The 26,278-nt window shown below is 31.5% G+C and overlaps 1 pseudogene; it reads right to left on the bottom strand.

Annotated features, from left to right (window-relative positions):
• On the bottom strand, positions 1-25,814 carry LOC139500115 (sodium-dependent nutrient amino acid transporter 1-like; annotated as a pseudogene).
• Positions 25,815-26,278: the final 464 nt, after the last annotated feature.

Here is a 26,278-nt window from a genome sequence, read left to right as displayed (position 1 = left end):
TTATTGCAATTGCGCCCAGTCCTCGCAATAATTTCTGAACAGTATATCACTTATAGGGATAAGAAGTGGTGAAGCTAACACCCAACAAAACAACCAATATGTAGTTGGTGCTGGGGTTTTACCCAACATAAATTCAATATCTTTTATAAATCTTGTCACTCCTGTGAAAAAAGTAAACAGAACAATTTTTATTGGTATGAATAATAATAAATTTAAAGTATCAGATGAAAAAGTTGGTTGATAAGAATAAAGGGCAGATAACTCAAACTGAAATTTTTACAACAAATAATATACGGAAGGGAAGAATTTTCGAGACAGAACAGGATAGCTTTGTACACATCAAGTGTGTTGTGTAACAGCATGGCATTCTCTAAATTGTGCCATGGACCGGGCATTCCTACTTCAACTAGACAATCATGTCTGAATGGTTTTACACTGCTCATTTATAGCTTGCTGTTTGGTGTGAGCCAAGACTCTGTGCTGAAGGCTGTACTTTGGTCTAAAATGGTTTACAAATTGTGACATGGATGTAGAGTTGTCTCACTGGCACGGTTTACAAATTGTGACATGGATGTCTCATTGGCACGGTTTACAAATTGTGACATGGATGTAGAGTTTTCTCATTGGCACTCTTACCAAATCTTATTTCTTGACCTATAATGGTTTATAAATTGTGACTTGGATGGAGAGTTGTCTCATTGGCACTCTTACCAAATCTTATTTCTTGACCTATAATGGTTTATAAATTGTAACTTGGATGTAGAGTTGTCTCATTGGCACTCTTACCAAATCTTATTTCTTGACTTATAATGGTTTATAAATTGTAACTTGGATGTAGAGTTGTCTCATTGGCACTCTTATCAAATCTTATTTCTTGGCCTATAATGGTTTATAAATTGTGACTTGGATGTAGAGTTATCTCATTGGCACTCTTACCAAATCTTATTTCTTGACCTATAATGGTTTATAAATTGTGACATGAATGGAGAGTTGTCTCATTGGCACTCTTACCAAATCTTATTTCTTGACCTATAATGGTTTATAAATTGTGACTTGGATGTAGAGTTGTCTCATTGGCACTCTTACCAAATCTTATTTCTTGACCTATAATGGTTTATAAATTGTGACATGAATGGAGAGTTGTCTCATTGGGACTCTTACCAAATCTTATTTCTTGACCTATAATGGTTTATAAATTGTGACTTGGATGTAGAGTTGTCTCATTGGCACTCTTATCAAATCTTATTTCTTGGCCTATAATGGTTTATAAATTGTGACTTGGATGTAGAGTTGTCTCATTGGCACTCTTACCAAATCTTATTTCTTGACCTATAATGGTTTATAAATTGTGACTTGGATGTAGAGTTGTCTCATTGGCACTCTTACCAAATCTTATTTCTTGACCTATAATGGTTTATAAATTGTGACTTGGATGTAGAGTTGTCTCATTGGCACTCTTACCAAATCTTATTTCTTGGCCTATAATTGTTTATAAATTGTGACTTGGATGTAGAGTTGTCTCATTGGCACTCTTACCAAATCTTATTTCTTGACCTATAATGGTTTATAAATTGTGACTTGGATGTAGAGTTGTCTCATTGGCACTCTTACCAAATCTTATTTCTTGACCTATAATGGTTTATAAATTGTGACTTGGATGTAGAATTGTCTCATTGGCACTCTTACCAAATCTTATTTCTTGACCTATAATGGTTTATAAATTGTGACTTGGATGTAGAGTTGTCTCATTGGCACTCTTACCAAATCTTATTTCTTGACCTATAATGGTTTATAAATTGTGACTTGGATGTAGAGTTGTCTCATTGGCACTCTTACCAAATCTTATTTCTTGACCTATAATGGTTTATAAATTGTGACTTGGATGTAGAGTTGTCTCATTGGCACTCTTACCAAATCTTATTTCTTGACCTATAATGGTTTATAAACTTTGACTTGGATGTAGAGTTGTCTCATTGGCACTCTTACCAAATCTTATTTCTTGACCTATAATGGTTTATAAATTGTAACTTGGATGTAGAGTTGTCTCATTGGCACTCTTACCAAATCTTATTTCTTGACCTATAATGGTTTATAAATTGTGACTTGGATGTAGAGTTGTCTCATTGGCACTCTTACCAAATCTTATTTCTTGGCCTATAATTGTTTATAAATTGTGACTTGGATGTAGAGTTGTCTCATTGGCACTCTTACCAAATCTTATTTCTTGACCTATAATGGTTTATAAATTGTGACTTGGATGTAGAGTTGTCTCATTGGCACTCTTACCAAATCTTATTTCTTGACCTATAATGGTTTATAAATTGTGACTTGGATGTAGAGTTGTCTCATTGGCACTCTTACCAAATCTTATTTCTTGACCTATAATGGTTTATAAATTGTGACTTGGATGTAGAGTTGTCTCATTGGCACTCTTACCAAATCTTATTTCTTGACCTATAATGGTTTATAAATTGTGACTTGGATGTAGAGTTGTCTCATTGGCACTCTTACCAAATCTTATTTCTTGACCTATAATGGTTTATAAATTGTGACTTGGATGTAGAGTTGTCTCATTGGCACTCTTACCAAATCTTATTTCTTGACCTATAATGGTTTATAAATTGTGACTTGGATGTAGAGTTGTCTCATTGGCACTCTTACCAAATCTTATTTCTTGGCCTATAATGGTTTATAAATTGTGACTTGGATGTAGAGTTGTCTCATTTGCACTCTTACCAAATCTTATTTCTTGACCTATAATGGTTTATAAATTGTGACATGGATGGAGAGTTGTCTCATTGGCACTCTTACCAAATCTTATTTCTTGACCTATAATGGTTTATAAATTGTGACTTGGATGTAGAGTTGTCTCATTGGCACTCTTACCAAATCTTATTTCTTGACCTATAATGGTTTATAAATTGTGACTTGGATGTAGAGTTGTCTCATTGGCACTCTTACCAAATGTTATTTCTTGACCTATAATGGTTTATAAATTGTGACTTGGATGGAGAGTTGTCTCATTGGCACTCTTACCAAATCTTATTTCTTGACCTATAATGGTTTATAAATTGTGACATGGATGTAGAGTTGTCTTATTGGCACTCTTACCAAATCTTATTTCTTGGCCTATAATGGTTTATAAATTGTGACTTGGATGGAGAGTTGTCTCATTGGCACTCTTACCAAATCTTATTTCTTGGCCTATAATGGTTTACAAATTGTGACATGGATGTAGAGTTGTCTCATTGGCACTCTTACCAAATCTTATTTCTTGACCTATAATGGTTTATAAATTGTGACTTGGATGGAGAGTTGTCTCATTGGCACTCTTACCAAATCTTATTTCTTCATCCTTATGTTTAGCTGCTTGATTTATGATAAATCATGAAAATTAATAAAAAAAAAATCATCTTAAATTCATTTGGCCATGAACATTTTGTTGATTTAAAGTTTATGTTTCATTCATATGTTCATAAAGAAACATGATGTTCATCTTCATTTAAAACCCTTTTAATTTCCTTGTTCAAAGAAAATAAGACTGACTTACCATAAACCCATAGTACGGATACACATTCACATGTGGCTACACACAATACAGAGAAATCAGCACCATAACTGTCCATTAATCCTACTATGTAATCTCCTGTCTGTAAAATAAATATAACACCATGTACTAACAACACTGAGTAAAATGTTTGCATGCAACTGGTAATTCATTCCTGTTCATTCTTAATATTTAAATGTAAGTTGTATTTAATGATAATAGATAACTTATATAAAGGTTTGAGGATGAACACTGAACAAAACTTAACTTTGATCTGTAACTCATCATGAGTAAATCACAAACCATAAATCATCACAATATCAGAAAGCGTTTAGAAAAAAGTCTGTATTACTGATTTTCAACAATTTATCAATTCCATAGCTCGTAATTTCCGCAAAAATTAGCTGAGCAGAACAAAACTTAAACTTGATCTGTAACTCATCTTGGTTAACTTGCATGCCAAAAATCATCCCAATATCTGAAAGCATTTAGAAAAAAACGCTGTATAACTGATTTTCAATTTATCAAAGTCCAAAGCCCATAATTTTGACAAAAATTAGCAGAGCGGAACGAAACTTAAACTTGATCTGTAACTCATCTTGGTTAACTCGCATGCCAAAAATCATCCCAATATCTGAAAGCGTTTAGAAAAAAAGTCTGTATAACTGATTTCCAACAATTTATCAAAGTCCAAAGCCCATAATTTTGACAAAAATTAGCAAGCGGAAGGAAACTTAAACTTTTGATCTGTAACTCATCTGGTTAACTCATATACCAAAAATCAGCCCAATATTTAAAGGTGTTTAGAAAAAACACCGTATAATGATTTGTTGCGAAATGACAGAATGACGGAATTTTGGACAAGGGTAAAACTATATGGCACCGACAACTTCGTTGCGGGGCCATAAAAATACCAGAGTTATTTCCCTTCTATTGCAACTCTTTTTTTTTTTTTTTTATAAAATTTTTATTAAAATATATATAATATGCTTCTCGATGAAATAAAGACATTTTGTTAAAGAGCAGAAAATGTTCAAAAAGAAATAAATACACATGTGACTTTTGTAGCTACTGGTGTAACATTGTCATTAATGTCAAAGACAAGATCAAACCGATCATGACACACTAAACCCAAAACACATGTGACTTTTATACTTACTGGTGTTACACATGGTAAAGGCATAAAGAAACATATCACTCCCAGACCAATACACATGTGACTTTTATACTTACTGGTGTTACACATGGTAAAGCCATAAAGAAACATATCACTCCCAGACCAATACACATGTGACTTTTATACTTACTGGTGTAACACATGGTAAAGCCATAAAGAAACATATCACTCCCAGACCAATACACATGTGACTTTTATACTTACTGGTGTAACACATGGTAAAGCCATAAAGAAAATATCACTCCCAGACCAATACACATGTGACTCTTATATTTTCTAAGTTTAGGGAACTCGTCCTGTATACATGTCAAAACGGTCTCCAATAAAGCAAACTGCAAAATAAAAATAGACATTACATATGTATCTCAATACAAAATACAAAAGCATACTGTTGGTTCTGTTTCATACTAATCTATGAATAAATTTCTACAATATAATCTTGACTGATTGGTATTCATTCATTGGGGTATCAGTGTTCAACAAAATACAAGTTTCCTATAGATTTGCATAGTAATAGTTTGCAACAAATTAATTATTCAATTCATAAAAAAATGATGAATCCATATTGTATCAAAGAGACAACAACCAGACCATAGAGCAGACAACAGCAGAAGGTCACCAACAGGTCTTCAATTAGGAATTAACTGTATTATATTTTAAGCTCCGACGGCATCAATTGGGGATTTGATGGTCGCAAATTAAGTTTACTGGCGATGCGTTAGCGGAGACAGTAAACGGGTATTTGCGACCATCAAATCCCCAATTGATGCTGTCGGAGCTTAAAATACAATATTGTTATCTCAATTCTAATAAAACTGACTGAAAACAACGTTAAAACATGTATTTAAAGTTTGCCATATGTCGTCTGCGCTTGTGCGTACATCCCTTAGCATCAATTGTCAATTGATGCCATGTTAATATGTGACGTTATCCGATCGAAATGAACGTTACAAATTTGTTGCATTAGAATTGACAATTGATGCCATGGTATGCAAGCGCAGACGGCATATGACAGATTTTAAATACATGTTTTAACGTTGTTTTCTGTCTGTTTCATTAGAATGGAGATAACAATATTGTATTTTAAGCTCTGACGGCATCAATTGGGGGATTTGATGGTTGCAAATACCCGTTTACTGTCTCCGCTAAAGCATCGCCAGTAAACTTAATTTGCGACCATCAAATCCCCAATTGATGCCCTCCGAGCTTAAAATACAATACAGTTTTCTCCTAAGTATTAAAATCATTCCACACTTTAAAAAAAATAATATTCAAATTATTATTTAATTTTCAGCAGTGCACCAGGTGGAAAATATTCTTTTTAGAGTACAAGATACATTCATCATCATAAAACAATATAATAGTATAATAGACAAGTTATTTCCAGTCAAAAAATTAGAAAAAGGTCCTGGTCCATTACAAAATTTATCAGCAAAAATCTCCTGTAGTATATAATACTACTAATCACTACAAAATTTGTTTATAAGGGAGACAATCCTATTTCTGTAAAAAAAACTATCTTATCTCACTGTCAAGTCCAAGAGTAAACAACATAAAGAAAAACAAAACAGACCACAATTGAGGTAGTGGTAGGTTAGACAATGCCTCAGGGACGGCTACAAAGGCTAATCCATAACCTGTAATAGAAAAATAGAATTAATGTATTGCATTTTGTATTAGAGGATTTTTGTTTGTTTAAAGATTTTGAACAAAGAATAATTTTTGAATTGTGTTTTATATCAAATGTTTTAAAGAGGTGAGACTCTAATAAATTATTTGTTGTTGTTGTAAAAGTCTCGGTGTTATCAAATTATTGTCAATAGACTTTAATCATCTTTAATTATAATCTTAAGTTAAATATCATTTTAAATTTTAAAATAGCTTTTATTACAAATAAAGACAAAGCATACTACAAGAAACAAGAGTGCACACGCTGAAATGTCTCCCCTTCTTTACTAATCATTGATATTATGTTGATAGTCCTAAATATAAAGCTTAATTACAACTGTCGCATAAACTTAACCAAGAAAACTAAACATTGACTTTTGAACCATCAAAATGAGGTCAAGTTCAGATGAACCATGCCAGGCAGGCATTTACAGCTAACAATGCTTCCATACAACAAATAAAGTGGACCAATAGCTATTGCTTAGTTTAAGAAAAACAGACCAAAACACAAAAACTTAACAATAACCACTGAACCATGAAAATGAGGTGAAGGTCAAATAAAACTTGCGCGACTGACATATAGATCATAAAATATGTCCATACACAAAATAAAGTTGACTTATTGCCTATAGTATTAGAAAAAAAAAAAACTCAAAAAACTTAACTTTGACCACTGAACCATGAAAATAAGGTCAAGGTCAGATGACAACTGATAGCTAGACATGTACACCTTACAATCATTCTATACATCAAATATAGAAGACCTCTGCATCCAGTATAAGAAAAACAGACCAAAACACTAAAACTTAACCACTGAACCATGAAAATGAGGTCAAGGTCAGATGACACCTGCCAGTTGGACATATACACCTTACAGTCCTTCCATACACCAAATATAGAAGACCTATTGCTAATATTATCTGAGATATGGACTTGACCACCAAAACTTAACCTTGTTCACTGATCCATGAAATGAGGTTGAGGTCAAGAGAAAACTGTCTGATGGGCATGAGGACCTTGCAAGGTACCCACATACTAAATATAGTTATCCTATTACTTATAATAAGAGAGAATTTAACATTACAAAAAATCTTAAGTTTTTTTTCAAGTAGTCACTGAACCATGAAAATGAGGTCAAGGACATTGGACATTTGACTGACGGAAACTTCATAACATGAGGCATCCATATACAAAGTATGAAGCATCCAGGTCTTCCACCTTCTCAAATATAAATCTTTTAAGAAGTTAGCTATAGTGCCTAACAAGATTGTGTGAGGTAGACAAAATTGACCTTAAAACGATCGTATTGTCTTTTGATGTCCAAAAATAGGCAGATCGTACATATAAGGACTTTATCTAATGACTACATAAATTTGGGATTTATAATTATTATAATATTCGAATGAAACTGAAAAATGTATTTTTTTGTTAGGATAAACAACAATTTTACCTGGCGTAGCTGTGCGTAAAATGTTTTTCAGAATTTATCTTCGAAAAAATGGTGTTTTTAATTGAATAGAACGTAAAAACAGTAAACTTTCTCATTTTTCTTCGCAATAGGCTTTCAAAAATATTTTTATATAATGTGATTTCGGAAAATTATGTGAAAATATAAAAAGTGGCAATTGTTACCTTTCATACCTTAAGTTTCATTGATAAAACGTAATATGGACTGGTCCAGTATCCATGCAGTATGCAGGTCATTTAATTTACTGTTCACATTCACATACGGTTTGATTTAATCAATATACTCGTACGAAAAGCATGAACAGTTTGAAGGTAATCAAAAAGAACTTAATCCAATCAAATTGCATAAGATTCAATAACAATGTCCAGTCCACATTATAATAAGTAATAGGGGTAAACTGGGTAGGGAGAAAATGACAGATATTTCAAGTTGATATTTATGCAATAACTAATTAAAATTTGTCGACCAAAAGTTTTGCTACAATTTCAAAAATATATTGTTCTGTATTGGTATAGTTTTTGGACCTTTCATTGGCGTATTTAAAGCTATAAAAGTTTGAGCTTCAAAAGTTCACACAATTATTGACATTATACAGAAAATTCGTCCTTATTAAATATTTGATAGGTCACAATTGGTACGTGATATTAAAGTAAAATTATTTCTTAAAACACTGCAAAAATTTTCATTCATATTGATAAAGTGGTATCGTCATAAAGTGCGTTGAAATGAACAGTGGTATAGCAAACATCAAATTCCCTCACAAAATGTTATCACACACTATAACACCGCTGCTGCCGCTGGATCACTATCCCTATGTCGAGCTTTCTGCGACAAAAATAAAGTAATTTAAGGCAAACCATTTCTTTAACTTAAACAATTCCATAAGCTCTACAATGTTTTGAAAAGTAATGGTGTCAAAGTTCTCTCCATAAAAGAGATTAAAAAAGAAGAAAATATCTGCTAACCTCCCCTGGCAACTTCTGAGACTTCAAGTCCTGTTTTCTTAGCTAATGCTCCAAATGTTGTAAAGATGACAAAACCAGCTATTATACTGGTAACCAGATCCATAACAGCCATTAACAAGGCATCACTATAAATATAAACCAGTGTTTAAAGAGGGGGGGCAAGGGGTTTAACTGTTATGCTGTTATGGGGCAATTTAATTCTTTGTTATCTGTTATTTTGAAAATATGTTTGCTGTTAGCTGTTATTGTATTATTTTTTGTTAGCTGTTATTGGGCTATTAGTTTTTTTGTTATCTGTTATTGTGATAATGTATTTGCTGTTAACTGTTATTGAAAATTGGAATGTTAGCATTTTTTTTGACAGTCAATATTCGGTATAAATTGAAGATCATTGGACATTGGGGTCTACCACTACTAAAATGTTTGTCCCGTATTCAGAGAAGGATTCTATTAACATTTACCCATCACAGAAGTGAGGACCAGGACAATTCAAGTATATCTTATGATTATCCTTTGTAATAAATACCATTTTTTTATGAATGTGTATTTAGAACTATCTTAATTTTTTGTATGAGAATAATGTTCCTTGCTTCCCGTACGAACATATCAAATTAAAACAATTCTTAATATGACAAAAAGGAAAACATATGGCCAGGAATATCTGACAAGGATCTCAATTAAGGACTAGGTCCTAACAACCAGTTAACCTTTTATATAATATGGTACATAGACTCAGCTCTGTGATTCTTTTCAAAGCAGAACCAAATGCATTGTACAATGAAATAGACCGACCCTGTAAGGGCTAATAGCCAGTCAAGGTCGTTAAAAACTTCCATTTGTACAATGAAAGTTCCAACCATTTACTTGGGTCCGAAGCTGCACATAACTCATTACAAACAAAGATTTCTTTCGTTTCAAGCCATTGTTTCCCTACTAAACTATGTATTCTACTTACTAGTACACTTGGTACAACCAAAAACCTCAGCTGATAAAAAAATGTTCAAATAAGGCCTTTGAAAATAGAAGATTAATTGCTTTTGGAGTGTCAAAATTCGTTCGAAGTACTTGATAAATTGCATGCTTATAATTGGTGCTTTTGATTTTGCTACCCTATATACCACTTTGCCTCATAGTCTTATTAAGAAAAATTCACACACCTCATTAAATGGTCATTTAAAAAAAGTCAGAATATTCACTCTTTTAGGTCATTTTTTTTATTAGCAACAAAGGGAGCTTCAGTCAATATATATATACAATACACCAACGTTTCATGAGAACTGCTGAAAGCATTTTTGAGTTATTTTTGAAAACTAGAAAATACCACCTTTTTCTTATGAATAAAATCCCTTAACTCAATAACATAAAATCTAAAATTAATAAAAATCGAAAGGGAGTTTACAACAATAGATATAAACATTTCAGCAAAGTTTCATGAGAACTGCTGAAAACATTTTTGTGTTAATGTCTGAAAACTGGAAAATCCCCCCTTTTTAATTAATAAAACCCGTTAACTCGGAAACGTAAAATCTAAAATTTATAAAAATTGAAAGTGACCTCATGTTAATAGATATAAACAATTCCCCAAAATTCCTTGCTTTGTGAAAGCATTTTTGAGATATTATCAGAAAACTGAAAAAAACACCAATTTTATTGAATAAAAACCCATTACCCAGAAACTTAAAATCTAAAATTTATAAAAAAAACCAAAAAGGAAGCTCACGTCAATAGATAATAACAATTTCCCAAAGTTTAATGCAAATTGGTTTAAAGAGTTTTTGAGTTAATGTCCGACATGTTGATAACAGACGGACAACAGTATGTATACCATAATACGTTCCGTAAACGAGCGTATAAAAAATATTACAATATATTGAGTAGTAATTTAATGTGGAGCAGGATCTGCTTACCCTTCCGGAGCACCTGAGATCGTCCCTAGTTTTTGGTGGGGTTCGTGTTGTTTATTCTTTAGTTTTCTATGTTGTGTCGTGTGTGCTGTTGTTTGTTTGTCTTTTTCATTTTTAGCCATGGCGTTGTCAGTTTGTTTTAGATTTATGAGTTTGACTGTCCCTTTGGTATCTTTCGACCCTCTTTTAAACACATTCTAGATACACAAATTAATACTAAAACATAGTCATAGAAAATGGAATGCATTACAAAGGATTATATCCGTAATAAGAAATACTGATTTGTCAAAGACCGAATTATTTTAATATTTCATTTACTGTTATCTGTTTTTGTCCATTTCCTTGTTATCTGTTATGATCCAAATCAATTTGCTGTTTTGCTGTTATTGGGACCCCCCTTGCCCCCCCTCTTTAAATAGCATGGCATCACTATAAATATAAACAAGTGTATAAATAATAAATGTCTTATTATTTATACACTTGTTTATATTTATAGTGATGCCATGCTATTTAAACACTGGCTATTAAAACATATTATAAAGGCCCTACAGATGAAGCTAGAAATTTAAGAATTTGTCAGACAAGAATGCCATGCTCAATCTTTGTAATTTTTGAGTTAAAAGGGACCTATTTCTAAAACAGTAAATGAATCACTGCCCCAATTCAAACTCTGTCTGCATGTTATAGTTTTAAGCATTGTGTATGTCTGCATGTTATAGTTTTAAGCATTGTGTATGTCTGCATGTTATAGTTTTAAGCATTGTGTATGTCTGCATGTTATAGTTTTAAGCAATGTGTATGTCTGCATGTTATAGTTTTAAGCATTGTGTATGTCTGCATGTTATAGTTTTAAGCAATGTGTATGTCTGCATGTTATAGTTTTAAGCATTGTGTATGTCTGCATGTTATAGTTTTAAGCATTGTGTATGTCTGCATGTTATAGTTTTAAGCAATGTGTATGTCTGCATGTTATAGTTTTAAGCATTGTGTATGTCTGCATGTTATAGTTTTAAGCAATGTGTATGTCTGCATGTTATAGTTTTAAGCATTGTGTATGTCTGCATGTTATAGTTTTAAGCATTGTGTATGTCTGCATGTTATAGTTTTAAGTATTGTGTATGTCTGCATGTTATAGTTTTAAGCATTGTGTATGTCTGCATGTTATAGTTTTAAGCATTGTGTATGTCTGCATGTTATAGTTTTAAGCATTGTGTATGTCTGCATGTTATAGTTTTTAGCAATGTGTATGTCTGCATGTTATAGTTTTTAGCAATGTGTATGTCTGCATGTTATAGTTTTAAGCATTGTGTATGTCTGCATGTTATAGTTTTAAGCATTGTGTATGTCTGCATGTTATAGTTTTAAGTATTGTGTATGTCTGCATGTTATAGTTTTAAGCAATGTGTATGTCTGCATGTTATAGTTTTAAGCAATGTGTATGTCTGCATGTTATAGTTTTAAGCATTGTGTATGTCTGCATGTTATAGTTTTTAGCAATGTGTATGTCTGCATGTTATAGTTTTAAGCATTGTGTATGTCTGCATGTTATAGTTTTAAGCAATGTGTATGTCTGCATGTTATAGTTTTAAGTATTGTGTATGTCTGCATGTTATAGTTTTAAGCATTGTGTATGTCTGCATGTTATAGTTTTTAGCAATGTGTATGTCTGCATGTTATAGTTTTAAGCATTGTGTATGTCTGCATGTTATAGTTTTAAGCATTGTGTATGTCTGCATGTTATAGTTTTAAGCAATGTGTATGTCTGCATGTTATAGTTTTTAGCAATGTGTATGTCTGCATGTTATAGTTTTTAGCAATGTGTATGTCTGCATGTTATAGTTTTAAGCATTGTGTATGTCTGCATGTTATAGTTTTTAGCAATGTGTATGTCTGCATGTTATAGTTTTAAGCATTGTGTATGTCTGCATGTTATAGTTTTTAGCAATGTGTATGTCTGCATGTTATAGTTTTTAGCAATGTGTATGTCTGCATGTTATAGTTTTTAGCAATGTGTATGTCTGCATGTTATAGTTTTAAGCATTGTGTATGTCTGCATGTTATAGTTTTAAGCAATGTGTATGTCTGCATGTTATAGTTTTTAGCAATGTGTATGTCTGCATGTTATAGTTTTTAGCAATGTGTATGTCTGCATGTTATAGTTTTAAGCATTGTGTATGTCTGCATGTTATAGTTTTTAGCAATGTGTATGTCTGCATGTTATAGTTTTTAGCAATGTGTATGTCTGCATGTTATAGTTTTAAGCAATGTGTATGTCTGCATGTTATAGTTTTAAGCATTGTGTATGTCTGCATGTTATAGTTTTAAGCATTGTGTATGTCTGCATGTTATAGTTTTTAGCAATGTGTATGTCTGCATGTTATAGTTTTAAGCATTGTGTATGTCTGCATGTTATAGTTTTAAGCAATGTGTATGTCTGCATGTTATAGTTTTTAGCAATGTGTATGTCTGCATGTTATAGTTTTTAGCAATGTGTATGTCTGCATGTTATAGTTTTAAGCATTGTGTATGTCTGCATGTTATAGTTTTAAGCAATGTGTATGTCTGCATGTTATAGTTTTTAGCAATGTGTATGTCTGCATGTTATAGTTTTAAGCATTGTGTATGTCTGCATGTTATAGTTTTAAGCAATGTGTATGTCTGCATGTTATAGTTTTTAGCAATGTGTATGTCTGCATGTTATAGTTTTAAGCAATGTGTATGTCTGCATGTTATAGTTTTTAGCAATGTGTATGTCTGCATGTTATAGTTTTTAGCAATGTGTATGTCTGCATGTTATAGTTTTAAGCATTGTGTATGTCTGCATGTTATAGTTTTAAGCAATGTGTATGTCTGCATGTTATAGTTTTAAGTATTGTGTATGTCTGCATGTTATAGTTTTAAGTATTGTGTATGTCTGCATGTTATAGTTTTAAGCATTGTGTATGTCTGCATGTTATAGTTTTAAGTATTGTGTATGTCTGCATGTTATAGTTTTAAGCATTGTGTATGTCTGCATGTTATAGTTTTTAGCAATGTGTATGTCTGCATGTTATAGTTTTAAGCAATGTGTATGTCTGCATGTTATAGTTTTAAGCAATGTGTATGTCTGCATGTTATAGTTTTTAGCAATGTGTATGTCTGCATGTTATAGTTTTTAGCAATGTGTATGTCTGCATGTTATAGTTTTAAGCATTGTGTATGTCTGCATGTTATAGTTTTAAGTATTGTGTATGTCTGCATGTTATAGTTTTAAGTATTGTGTATGTCTGCATGTTATAGTTTTAAGCATTGTGTATGTCTGCATGTTATAGTTTTAAGTATTGTGTATGTCTGCATGTTATAGTTTTAAGCATTGTGTATGTCTGCATGTTATAGTTTTTAGCAATGTGTATGTCTGCATGTTATAGTTTTAAGCAATGTGTATGTCTGCATGTTATAGTTTTTAGCAATGTGTATGTCTGCATGTTATAGTTTTAAGCATTGTGTATGTCTGCATGTTATAGTTTTAAGCATTGTGTATGTCTGCATGTTATAGTTTTAAGCAATGTGTATGTCTGCATGTTATAGTTTTAAGTATTGTGTATGTCTGCATGTTATAGTTTTAAGCAATGTGTATGTCTGCATGTTATAGTTTTAAGTATTGTGTATGTCTGCATGTTATAGTTTTAAGTATTGTGTATGTCTGCATGTTATAGTTTTAAGCATTGTGTATGTCTGCATGTTATAGTTTTAAGTATTGTGTATGTCTGCATGTTATAGTTTTAAGCATTGTGTATGTCTGCATGTTATAGTTTTTAGCAATGTGTATGTCTGCATGTTATAGTTTTAAGCAATGTGTATGTCTGCATGTTATAGTTTTAAGCAATGTGTATGTCTGCATGTTATAGTTTTTAGCAATGTGTATGTCTGCATGTTATAGTTTTTAGCAATGTGTATGTCTGCATGTTATAGTTTTAAGCATTGTGTATGTCTGCATGTTATAGTTTTAAGTATTGTGTATGTCTGCATGTTATAGTTTTAAGTATTGTGTATGTCTGCATGTTATAGTTTTAAGCATTGTGTATGTCTGCATGTTATAGTTTTAAGTATTGTGTATGTCTGCATGTTATAGTTTTAAGCATTGTGTATGTCTGCATGTTATAGTTTTTAGCAATGTGTATGTCTGCATGTTATAGTTTTAAGCAATGTGTATGTCTGCATGTTATAGTTTTTAGCAATGTGTATGTCTGCATGTTATAGTTTTAAGCATTGTGTATGTCTGCATGTTATAGTTTTAAGCATTGTGTATGTCTGCATGTTATAGTTTTAAGCAATGTGTATGTCTGCATGTTATAGTTTTAAGCATTGTGTATGTCTGCATGTTATAGTTTTAAGCATTGTGTATGTCTGCATGTTATAGTTTTTAGCAATGTGTATGTCTGCATGTTATAGTTTTAAGCAATGTGTATGTCTGCATGTTATAGTTTTAAGCATTGTGTATGTCTGCATGTTATAGTTTTTAGCAATGTGTATGTCTGCATGTTATAGTTTTAAGCATTGTGTATGTCTGCATGTTATAGTTTTAAGCATTGTGTATGTCTGCATGTTATAGTTTTAAGCAATGTGTATGTCTGCATGTTATAGTTTTAAGCATTGTGTATGTCTGCATGTTATAGTTTTAAGCATTGTGTATGTCTGCATGTTATAGTTTTAAGCAATGTGTATGTCTGCATGTTATAGTTTTAAGCATTGTGTATGTCTGCATGTTATAGTTTTAAGCATTGTGTATGTCTGCATGTTATAGTTTTAAGCAATGTGTATGTCTGCATGTTATAGTTTTAAGCATTGTGTATGTCTGCATGTTATAGTTTTAAGCATTGTGTATGTCTGCATGTTATAGTTTTAAGCAATGTGTATGTCTGCATGTTATAGTTTTAAGCATTGTGTATGTCTGCATGTTATAGTTTTTAGCAATGTGTATGTCTGCATGTTATAGTTTTAAGCATTGTGTATGTCTGCATGTTATAGTTTTAAGCAATGTGTATGTCTGCATGTTATAGTTTTAAGCATTGTGTATGTCTGCATGTTATAGTTTTAAGCATTGTGTATGTCTGCATGTTATAGTTTTAAGCATTGTGTATGTCCTCAATACAAACCTTATGTACCTTTCTTTTGGAGTATTAAACCTTTTGGTAAAACATATGAATGCAAATGTAATAACGAAGATGTGGTATGATTGCCAATGAGACAACTCTCAACAAGAGACCAAAATGACACAGAAATTAACAAATATAGGTCTCTGTATGGCCTTCAACAATGAGAAAATAATTTGCTTCTACTGAATACAACAACATTAATTGTCCCAAATATATCCCTTTGCCTCAACCCCTGAAAAGATTTTTTTTTATCACTGATCATTTACATAAAAAATTATTCTATTATACTTTACCTCTGAGTGTAATATATGGAACCGTCTCTTCAGCCTCCCAAATGTTCTCTCTATCACACTTCTGGTTGAAAAGTGGCATTTGTTGTACTTTTTTTGATGATCTAGTACAGGATTCAGATATGGGGTCATCAGAAATGGTCGACAAGGATAACCACTATCCCCAAGCAATACACCATTTGCCCATCCACCATTTTCTTCCATGTAGGTACACACCTATAAATAAAGGTTTATATTTCTTTTTACAACAAATATTTTGTTAAAACTACCATTTATATAATTAAATTGATATATTCAGCTTTAAAGAGGAGTCACATTTAGAAAACCTAAAATCATGTTGAGCAAGACTATTTTTCAATATTCCCTTTTCAGTTTTTATACATCAATAATTTTAAACATAGACACCCCTTAACAGTAATTTATTGCTTCTTTATAAATATATAGAATTATTGATTTGAGTGATTGAAAGGGAATATGACTAATAAAAGATGACAAACATCATGAACATTGTAATAAAATACATACCTGTGAAGTCCTGAATATGTGGGAATCATGACTGCTACCTGGCCAGTTTGCATTGATGTTTGTGAATTTACCTGCAAAATGTAAAAGATTATATATAATCTTTAGAAAAAAAAAATGTTTTAATAACATAAACAGATTTATTGTACAATAGTAATGCATAAATAAGCTAGGCCATTAGTTTTCTAGTTTCTACTTGTTTTACCTTGTCATTCCAGGGCCTTTTATAGTTGATAGGCTGTAAGGGGCTTTGTTCATTGTTGAAGGCAGTATGGTGACCTATAATTGTTATTTTCTGTGTCCTTTGGTCTCTTGTGGAGAAATGTCTCATTAGCAATGTTACCACATCTTCTATTTTATATGTATAGACTTACAAATTTTGACTCAACTATATTGTATCAAACTAGGAACCATGATATCAAATCAAAAGTTGTAATGCATGTTGCATTTATGCATAAATGTGCTGGTCCAGTCATCAGAGCAACATCAAATTATAAATTGTACAAAAGCTAGGGTACTCTAGGTTAATGTTTCTTTCTTTTGGATTGAAAGGGGGAAATTTAAGAAATATATCAGAAACAGCAGTGGTGGATACAGGATAGGGAAACCTCCCTTTTTAAGATTATCAGTGTATTTAAAAGGGGACATATGGTTGGAGCTCCCCTTCAGGCTTTATCTTATGTTGGGAACCCCTTTTTGGAAATGGCTGGCCCCTGAACAGAATCTTTTTCTCATTAAAGAAAACTAATATCTTCTTTTAATATTTGACTTACCAATATTTTAAGTTATCTTTAGTAGGTAAACCATATAAAACAGTTACCCTTCAGCATGGAAATGAATATAATATAACTATACAAACTGATTAACTAATTTTGTCACAACATCATTAAAGTGGAGTTAAAGTCTTATAGGATTGTAAGTATATTTTATTTTATCACCTTGCACTTTCACATTTTGACTGAACAATTTGTTCAATATTCTGACCAGTTGAACAATTTGGTTTAATAAAACAAATTGCAATTTGGTCAAAATTTTTAATGAGTTGCAATTGGTGGAGAGCAACACTAACAGTCAAGTCACTGTAATAATTACACACATGTGATGTCCTCTACATACCAATATCAGGTTACGAGACATACAGATGAATTTTTACACCTTTTATGATAATTCGTTGTAAACAAACCTTAACATTCAACCTAGTCCGAGAATACTCTGATGTCTGACATATTTATTTTTGGGGATGGCTTTAAATATTTCTGAATAGATTTAAAGAACGACCACTTTAATAGGCTCTGAGCAGTTTAATTAATTTTTTTTATCATGGAAACCAAATTAGAATTTATTTATGTGTTTTTAAAAAAGCTTAACAGTTCGGAAATATCAATAATAATTAATGATAATTAACTTTTCCGTTTATTTTACATGAGAATTTTATGATTTTCAAGCTTAATTAAAATGTACAGTGACGGGTGATTAGCCAACAGCCCTCTAATGAATAAAAATCCTATTTTAAATTTTATAACTATACAAACTGATAAACTAATTTTGTCACAACATCATTAAAGTGGAGTTAAAGTCTTGTAGGATTGTAAGTATGTTTTATTTTATCACCTTGCACTTTCATGACTTGACTGTGGTTTTCTACAGCAGTTGGTTCAAATTTCTGACCAGTTGAACAATTTGATTTTATAAAACAAATTGCAATTTGGTCAAAATTTTGAATGAGTTGCAATTGGTGGAGAGCAACACTAACAGTCAAGTCACTGTAACATCTTTTAGTCTTAAAACATATTTGATAAATAAGTTAATGTCATTTTACGATATTTTAAGATAGATAAAACCATAAATCTTTGTGTTACACTTGATAAGAGTTTACAATCTTTAACTTGAAATTTGAGTTATCTGCCACCATCTGGCACACTACACGTGCATCATATTATTTTCTAAAAACACTCTACTTTAGACTCGTGTGATTTTTATAAAAGTATATTTCCTGATTTCCTAGTTCTATTGATATAAACGTATCAAACAAAACTAAAAATAATCTTAACTTCTTTCCGAATACAATTAATATTCTTTTGTCATTCTGTTAAATATGGACCAAATTTTACATTGTTTCAGCTGTAGTCTTTATTCATGTAGCGATTCGCAAAAAGCCACAGGAGTTTCAGTGTTTATTTATATTGGTAGGTAGATAAGACCTTCGATAACAGATCACGTGATAGTACCAGTTTCTGTAAACTTAACAGGCGACAGCGGCATCGCAGATACCCCACAAAAGAGTTATCATGTACTTGACAAACTTAGTCATAACCTTTTATTTTTCTAAAGAAATCTGTGGGATGCAAATGTGCTATTTTTTCGTTGGGGTTCCTGTCAATGTAAAACCTAATTTTCTGGCAAAAATAAACAAATCTTGTTAGCTAAAATTAGGAATGAGCAAATAATTACTGCTGATTAAAATATCCATTCATTTCAAAACAAATGTATGAGTTTGTAAGGCAAATCATGGTTAAACAAACAAATATAAATAAGATCACACACACTTCCATTTCAAAGGTGCTCTATCAAATTATACAGTCTTACACACAAAATATAAATAAGATCACACACACTTCCATTTCAAAGGTGCTCTATCAAATTATACAGTCTTACACACAAAATATAAATAAGATCACACACACTTCCATTTCAAAGGTGCTCTATCAAATTATACAGTCTTACACACAAAATATAAATGAATGTGCTCTATATTATTAGACATTGACTTACATACACATATATTATAAAACTTACTTTTCCTGATGACTTAATTCCCCTTACTAAACAGAGAACAACAACAATCCACGACAACAGTAGACAGAGTGCTAACTTCCATTGTGGATTTCCTGTGTCAGGATAGAAATCGTCAGCCTTGTTTATTACGGTTTTACTGAAAAAGAAATTCTTCTTAGAATAAAGGTCTTCCCTTTCATGAATGTGACCTACCGAATTAGACTATTTACCGGATTTGTTATAACATGAGCAACAGGATGGATGTCACATGTGGAGCAGGATCTGCTAACCCTTCCAGAGCACCTGAGATGACCCCTAGTTTTTGGTGGGGTTCGTGTTGTTTATTCTTTAGTTTTCTATGTTGTGTCATGAGTACTATGGTTTGTCTGTTTGTCTTTTTCATTTTAAGCCATGGTGTTGTCAGTTTATTTTTCGATTTATGAGTTTGACTGTCCCTCTGGTATCTTTTGTCCCTCTATTTCAAACTAGTTCTATCAAAACCTTTTTTTTTATTGGGGGGGGGGGCTGTTTTATTAATAGCTAAACTGTTGTAGTTGTACAAAATACAACTTTTACTTTTAAACAATTTAAAAAAGTTCTTTATATTACAAAAATAAAATTTCATGACCCTAGACATATCAATTTTTTAACCTGTGTTAACTTTTTTTTTTTTAAAGCAGATTTGAACTGGTAGAGCTCAGTTACTGTTACTGTTAAATTTATAAAATTGAACTTCCATTATGACCTTAAATACTATGACCTACTCAAAATACAGCTGTGCTACAGGTACTGGCACATCTCCTTGGTATGTGACATTAGTACAGTTAAATCCCTGGTCAGACAATATAGAATCTGTCGCGTTCAAAAAACATCTACACGCTTTGTTATCGGTTAATAATTGTGTAATGTTCATAGAGCAATAGTCTAATTTCTGTGTCAACTGCTCTACACATCCTAATGGTAACCATTCCTGCAACACAAAAATCGTTGGGTTAATTACAGCTACCCCGGTATTTATTTTTGAAAGAATGGTTATATAGTAAGACAATTGTGATAATGATGGTTGATTAGTTTTTAACATCCAGTGGCAAATATTACTAAATATCCTCAGGTAAATAAGGAAATTTCAAATACCAGCTTGTTTCTAATATTTCCACACTTGCCCTTGGCAAAACACTAAAACTATGAACAATTAAGTTTTAAACCCTGTGTAAGTTTATCGTTTATAACTTTACATGTTTTATGGCAGAGCCTCTTATAGCTGTTATTTTTTAAGACTGTAGCTATAGGATAACCTATAATTGATTATATATGTCCACATTATGTTCATTTATATGGTGGATATTTGTCTCATTGGCAATCATACTTAAAAAAATAAAAGTGCACGTCCAAAGCTTTTACTGTGAAGACTTTATTAAATAAAGTTTAATCATTACTTGAAAATGTACATAAATCAGACCATCCATTTTCTCATATTGATTGTTTTACTTTTATCATTTCGGGACCTTTTCCAGATAACTATGCAGTATAGGAACCCTTGTTGAACTATCGCTATTAATTTCTGTTTCATTTGGTATTGTGGATAGTTCTTATTTTACATTGTGAGAAATAAATTGATAATAAGGCCAAAATATAAAATATGTGTTTCACCTCCCCCCAAACCCAGGTAAAAAAAAATCAAAATTATTTTTATTCCAGAAAATAATTTGTTTCCAATTTTGAAAAGGACTTGAAAGCAAAAGGATTGATAATCTAAATAAATACTCAAATTGAACACAAACAACTGATAAGTGGCCTCAACTGGACAAGTCAAACCATTCATGTAACCATGCTATGACTTCCAGTTAAAAAAATGAGCCTGCCTTCCTGATCTGTTTACAAAGGGTAGACCTGGGGAGAGGAAACAACATTCTTTTAAATATGGCCTAATACATATCTTATTTTTAAATTAAAAAAAATGAGTCAAGTTTTGAACAATAATGGTTCCATAGAGTTTATATTGTCCATCTTGAAATTGTTCCAAACCCTTAGACCATACTTACATCTTCACAAACAGTCCATGGTAGAGTTTTCTGCATGGAGGAGAAAAAGTAGATCAGTGTATACTGTATAGGCCATGATCACATTATAGTAGATTGCAACTACTATTAAGGATATTAGAGCCATAGATATACCAATACCTGCAATGTTAATACATTTGTTTGTTATTTATATTTAAAATATGAAATAGATTATTTTATAACATGAAGAAATTGAACATATTTTGTATTATGTAACAAGTTTTTGTTACGTTTGTACAAAACTCATCATTTACAAGACATTAAACCTGTATAAAATTTAACAACTATAGTTATCTCACATTTAGAAATGAAAATTTTAAATGTATTTCAGATACTTCAATATTACATGTACCAGAAAACGTTTCTCGTCAGGTGTGGAAAAACAATACAAGTGTTATATCAATAGGCAAAATAAGATCAAAATGAAAAAAATAATTCTAGGTTGCCAAATTCCACATTGAATTGTTTTTTGTAGGTGGATTAAAACCCTATTTTCATTTCTTACATACATCACAAACTGTAAACATACTTGTTTAGGAGCATACTTGATTTCCAGTTCAAGCCCATATTGCAATTTTTAAATCTCACTTGGTTTAATTAAATAAAACCAAAGTTAACATATTTCAAAGATTGAAACACTAACTTTAAATTAAACAAATAATAAAAAACCATTAATGATTTTTCTCCAAACCAAACAAAAACTCTTTTTATAATTACCTTTAGCACTGGGGTTCATTTTCCAAACCCCTGTTGGTCCTAAACCAGAGAACTGACCCATAACTAACTCCATGAAGTACATGGGCTTTCCTATCAGAAACTGTAGGACTAAATAAGCAATCAGGAAGGCAGCTGAAATTAAGGAAAAAATGTGAATAAAATTCTCAAAAATTAAGATATTATATGATTGTTTGTTGGTTTATTGGACTGAAAATTTGTATGCAAGTAACCCATCTTGCTGCCACAGTTGTGGACCCTTTGTGCACAGATCAGATATTGAAAAGATTGTCATCTGCAACAGTCAAAGAAGTTGGAAGATTTTTTCATTGACTGATTGAGTTCTTCCACAAAAATCTTTTTACTAATAAAACAATAAAACAATTTACAATATAGTTTTATCTATGATATGAAATCCAAAACTAGAATTTGTCTCTGTTTATATGTGTGTCACATTCTCATCATCAATCTTTGGTGTCATGTGACTTGTGATGATGGTAAATTATACATTAATATGTGAATGGCATACAATACCAAGATAAACAGGAGATGCTGATACTTTATAATGATTCCATGCATTATGCATTTTTGCCTATAGAAAAAACATAAATACTCAATATTAAAATAAAAAAATTAGAGTATAAATCTCTATTTTCTAGCAAGAATCTGGCAGCTTAATGATGCTTTTATCATTTAGCATGTTTAGTTTCCTTACAGACTAACAGTAAATCGTTTCTTCTATAAATTTTGGCTTTGTGAAAGGGTTAAAAAGAAGTATGTCAGACAAATTAAATTTGTAATTTACTAATTCAGTTTAAGTCAGACTTTTGGTTAAAATAACTTGATTCTGTCTATGTATCTATTACAAGCTAGAAATTTAATGAAAAACCTGCAGTGTGAAGGTGTTAACCATAATTTACATATACATGTATCTAGTCTACATGTTCTTCCTGTTTTCTTGTCAAATCATTTAATATTATGCGAAATATTAGACAAAAATTAATCTTTACATTGGTATATATGACATGTTTGAATTCAATCAGTTTTCACATTGGTAACACATGTACTTGAAAGACATGTCATTAAAGTTGTCTACATTTCAATTTACAAAACATTTTCAAAGATTTCTTTCAGTGAGTCATAACTATACAATGTAAAAATATACACCCAGTTATGGTTATGAAGCAGTAAAGATTGATCAAATTTTAAATATTTGGGTAAAACATGATTGTCTTTTAAAAATAAAATTCTAATATGACGTGCTTCTTTAGCTTTGTAAAGAAACCATACTTTATTATCCAATAAAATTAGTTTACACATGCGTATATTGACTACGGCAGAAAAATAAATTTTGTCAAATTGGTATGCATTTAATGTATTTCCTTAAATTAAAGCACTTTCAATTACTAAAATGATACACATTTTGTTACTGATACTTTTACAATAACAACAATGTGTTACAATTCGTAATTGTCATATTTGACCTACATGTAGATACTACAACGTTCATGTTGGCTGTTCTAACTTCAAAACCCCTCCCTCTGAAAAATACGTTTCATCTCTCCTGTTAAAAAGGCATGTCATTGTATATAATAATTTCATTGAAACATATATATGTTCCGACGATAAAATATAAAATAAAGTATAGGTTATTATTACTGTTGTACTGAAATGACAAAATAGTTTCATATTTCTGATAAAATGGATTGACCCTAGCAGGGAATCGAACCCCATTCTCCTATAAAAAGAAATAGGCGTAATTACCAATATACCACCAAGGTTTCCAATCCATTTTACAAATGCAACAAGATTGTCACCCAGTATTATTTTTAATCATCATGTTATACAACATTTGAAACCGTCAGATGCACAAAGGGCACCAACTTTACAAGGTGTAGCCACTGCAAGTATAAATGGAGATCTGTCAAATTGAAAGGGCCCCTCCTGCCAAGTCTCGAATGTCAGCAAAACTTTATCAAGGAATCCTCTATCAGATATGAACATATTTACCAATGCTACAATATTAACCGGCGGAATATTTACGATTAATTTAGTAAATAAAGACCTACCCGATTCTCCTTGTGCGTCCACCGCCATTGACAACTGACTTGAAAATGTGCGTGTCAGAAATTGACCTCAAAGGAAAAGACTGTTGTAATATAACTTTTCTGTTATATTGCGACACAAATAGTGTTTTAGTTAATAAATTAATTTGTTAATTTCTGTTTCAATTTTGAATTTTAGAAATTAACAACTTTGCGAAATTAAACTGGTTTGAACTAGTTGGATAAAAAATCGACAGGAAGGTTGATGGAAGAGCCTACACAAATACTGTGCACTTATACACAGTGAACATAGAAATTACTGTAATTGTCCTAATCAGAATCGAAATAATTGATGCCAGCTATACTTTATTGTAGTTTTAACATGGGTAGGCATTATATTCGTGTTATTTTAGCCCTCGCTATCGCTCTGGCAAAAATAATCACGAATATAATGCCTACCCATGTTAAAACTACAATAGCGAGGGCTAAAATAACACGAATATAATGCCTACCCATGTTAAAACTACAATAAAGTATAGCTGGCATCAATTATTTCTTAAACACCATAAAAACCAATCAACTTTTAGTCAAACAAAACCTGTTAAACCAGTTATTGCCAGTACATTTATTCTTTAAAATATTCAACTCCTTTAATTTAACCTTACATGTATATGAGATACATGTTATTAACTATTACTGTATTCATTTATTTCAGCTGTTAAAATGATTGTAATTATTAGGTAAGAGTAGATTCTTCAAATTGACAATGACAATTTACCCTGATTGACCTTCAGTCAACTGTGGTAACTTCTTTGTAAAAAAGAACATTGGGGTCATGCGATATCTTAACATCTAGATCATTGATTATCATTTAGTGTTTTAAAATAAGCGCTCAGATATATTTCACTTAACTATATTTACTATGTTAATTTAAATCAGCCATCAATGTGTCAATGGTATAGTTCTTTTTATCATTTAATTAAAGTAAGCTTTAACTGCTATAAACATAAATAACAGTAATCATGGTAATACCTCCTCCATTTTCATAGGCCAGGTAAGGGAAACGCCATACTTTTCCTAATCCAACAGAAAGTCCAATACAAGATAGAATAAACTCCCATTTGGAGCCCCATTGTCCTCTATCTTCAGTATCTTCGTCAACATTTACATCAACATCTCCATTCCTTTTTTTTAAGCCATTTTTTATATTGTAGCTATCTTTTGTGTCTAACTGCAATTAAAAAAGTAGAAAATAGGCTTTAATAAATAAATCAGATTCTTCTAGTCTTGATTAAATTGAGAAAAGTTAAACAGCTTGTTAAGTAGCAAGATGCTAAAATAAATGAGCATATCATCTATAAAAAATGCTAAGTGCTTCCTCCTACACGTGCATTAAGTTAAACATATAACAAGTCCTAGAAAAACAAACATGTTGTATAACTGGTTAAAAACTTGACAATATCACAATGCACAAGATGTTTTACCTGCCTTCTAATACAATTATACATACTATAAATGTTTATGCCTACCCCAACACTTGCCATTTGTTTTGCTCATATTGACAATGACATTATTATTTCTTTAATGAGAGATCCTAATGTTCTAACCACTTGCACCAGAACTTGTTTGGAAAATTACTTCTTTTGTGGTGACAAAAATGTGTTTTGTTTTTTCAAAGAACAGACCAACTTTGTAAAACAATATCATATAGACTATTATAGATAGAAGATGACATTCTTAACACTAAAATAAATTGTCTTACTAATATCAAGGTGTTTTTTTTTTGGGGGGGGGGGGGGGGGGGGGGATTATGGGACTGCATTGATTTTCCAATTAAGGATTTCATTTCCACTTTTCAATGCTTGGCAAAATTATCCAATCCTAGAGCATATCACTTCATGCAGACCTCAGATTCCCTCAGATCAGGGACTAAACTATACTTTTAAAGAAAGTCCATGCTCAGACGCAGACTCTGAATCCCTATACAATGTTATAACGAAGGCCTTTT

This window comes from Mytilus edulis, chromosome 13, assembly GCF_963676685.1.
Source record: "Mytilus edulis chromosome 13, xbMytEdul2.2, whole genome shotgun sequence".
Classification (NCBI taxonomy): Eukaryota; Metazoa; Mollusca; class Bivalvia; order Mytilida; family Mytilidae; genus Mytilus; species Mytilus edulis.
Note: the sequence above shows the minus strand (reverse complement) of the source record. Positions and strands in the feature narration are given on the sequence as shown.